We start from the raw sequence: 2,168 nt of genomic DNA, 5'->3' as shown, positions 1-2,168 counted from the left end.
TTTAAACCATAATTTTAATTATCTCAAATAAATTAATGGAGTAAACAATGCATAAATAAAATAAATTTAATTCTAATACATTATTTTTTTGTCAATTATAATTCAGTCTATTTTATCATTTAATTTAGTTTATATCTCGTGTCATCAAATACAAACTCAATTTTATTGGTGTACTTTTAAAACATTAGCATTAATATCTTTTGCAGGTTATAAATTGTCAATATTTGTTATATATTCATCGTCCCTACATTAAACTATCTAACATTGTACTATGCTGCATTATTTGTGAGTAAAATTTCTAGTTCATGTTTCTCTTATTCTTTGCCTACTGACAGTTTCAGAAGCCGAGCATGAAATACCTAACATAGCTTAAACAAGTTCGAGCTATATTTGAGAAGGTACAGTCTAGCTTTTTTTGCTTTCAAAAAAGTACTGTTACGTGTAAAATGATAAGAGTTCTCATTTAAAGAAGTTTTACGCTTCAGTTGGTCTCAAGAATGACGAATCTGTGGTGATAAGGGTAACTGGTTGCCAGAATGGTTGTGCTAGACCGTACATGGATGGGTTGGGCTTGGCTTGGTTGGTGATGGTCCAAACAGTTATCAGGTAATACAAACCTTAAAATTTTTCGCATGAAGACTTAAAATACAATTAATTATAGATTCGGCTAGGCGGAACACGCAACCAAACGGCACTGGCAAAAATATTTAAGGACAAGGTTAACGTACAAGATTTTGAGAAAGTTTTGGAGCCTTTATTTTTTCATTGGAAACACAAAAGGCTCTCTGAAGAATCATTTGGCGACTTCACAGTCCGGATGGTAGGTTTATATTTGCACGAGGCGACAAAATTATCTCGTTCTGAATTTTGAATATTGAGAAATAAATTAAGAAGTCCTGAAACAACTAAAATTGATAGACCAACTGTGATTCTTGACCAGGGTAAAGAAAAGCTTGTAGAACTGGTGGAAGAATGGGCAGGAATATCAGCAACTGCGTCACAACCTTAAACTCCTTGATTCACAAATCGGCTATAGAAGTCATCCGTAGTTTTGTGGCTTCCTTGAGTGAACATCTTTTGAATTTTTTTCCCTTTCACTGGCTGAAGTATCTATCGTCTATCGATGTGCATGGATATGTTTCTCGTCGGTGACAAAATATAGGAGGATGGCGCGGGCAACTCTTTTGCTTCTAGCTGGAGAATGTTGAACTTGTATGTACTAAACTCTCATATGTAATATATTTTCATCTCGATTTCCCACTACATTTTCCAGTTCATGAATGGGAATTGGCCCAGTTGGTTTTTCCGCTTATGATAGTTATGACTATGATATGGTTTACAAGCCCAAGAGAATATTTCGTTATTAGATTCATGGATTTGACATTTTTTGAGGGCGACTATTATGCTTTACTTACATTTGTGACTAAAACGACAATGGAAACATCATAAAGAAGAAATGAGGGCAAGAAACAGAGATTTTACATATATTTTCAAGGGAAAAAAAAGAAGAGAAAATAAGCTTCTCCACTATACTCTCCTGGATTACTTGTGACAAATGCGTGCGGTGGGCATTGTAACGCAAATTGGTCCGTATTTCTTCTTAGCCTCTGAAGTCCCACGCTTCGGCTCATCGGCCATGGCCACCTCGGCAACTGAGCATGCAGCGGCTGCCACCACCGCAAACATCATGTCCCTCCTACTGCTGCACCTTTCTTCTTTCACCACCATCTTTTCAGACTCCATTGATGCCCTCACCGTCACCACCCCACGACGGGGAGTCGTGGTTAGGAGCTGCTTGCTGGCGGTTGTGCCACCCACGAATGAGGTGATGGTAATGGTGGTAGCCATGGGAATTTATGAAATGGTGCTACAAGTTCTTTAGTTGGTAATGATATAATATCATGTGATATAATTTTCAAAATGGTTCCTTCATACATATTTGATCCATTTTCTTATCTCAAAGTTGAGGTGTTCTCCAATTGTTTGATGCCATGTGTGGGAACTTTATCCATGTGGTAAATAACATAAAAGTATTTCGAGGAAAAAAAAATTATGTTTCCTAAAATACAACAAATAATTTGCTTTCATAGTGTATGAGTGCGATCGAATATACGTGGATTCACAATTTTTGTAAGTTTAACTAGAAAATTAACTTTTTCAAGTTTAAA

General features: G+C 36.3%; 1 long non-coding RNA gene across 1 annotated transcript; it reads left to right on the top strand.

Moving 5' to 3' along the window:
* The first annotated feature begins 243 nt into the window (after nt 1-243).
* LOC140990967 (uncharacterized) lies at nt 244-1,632 on the top strand. The gene is made up of 2 exons (XR_012177740.1): nt 244-606; nt 662-1,632. It is a non-coding gene; the product is annotated as an uncharacterized lncRNA (long non-coding RNA).
* The last annotated feature ends 536 nt before the right edge of the window (nt 1,633-2,168 follow it).

The sequence above is a fragment of the Primulina huaijiensis genome, chromosome 13, assembly GCF_012295235.1.
Source record: "Primulina huaijiensis isolate GDHJ02 chromosome 13, ASM1229523v2, whole genome shotgun sequence".
In the NCBI taxonomy this organism is placed as follows: domain Eukaryota; kingdom Viridiplantae; phylum Streptophyta; class Magnoliopsida; order Lamiales; family Gesneriaceae; genus Primulina; species Primulina huaijiensis.
This window is presented reverse-complemented; position numbering and strand designations above follow the sequence as displayed.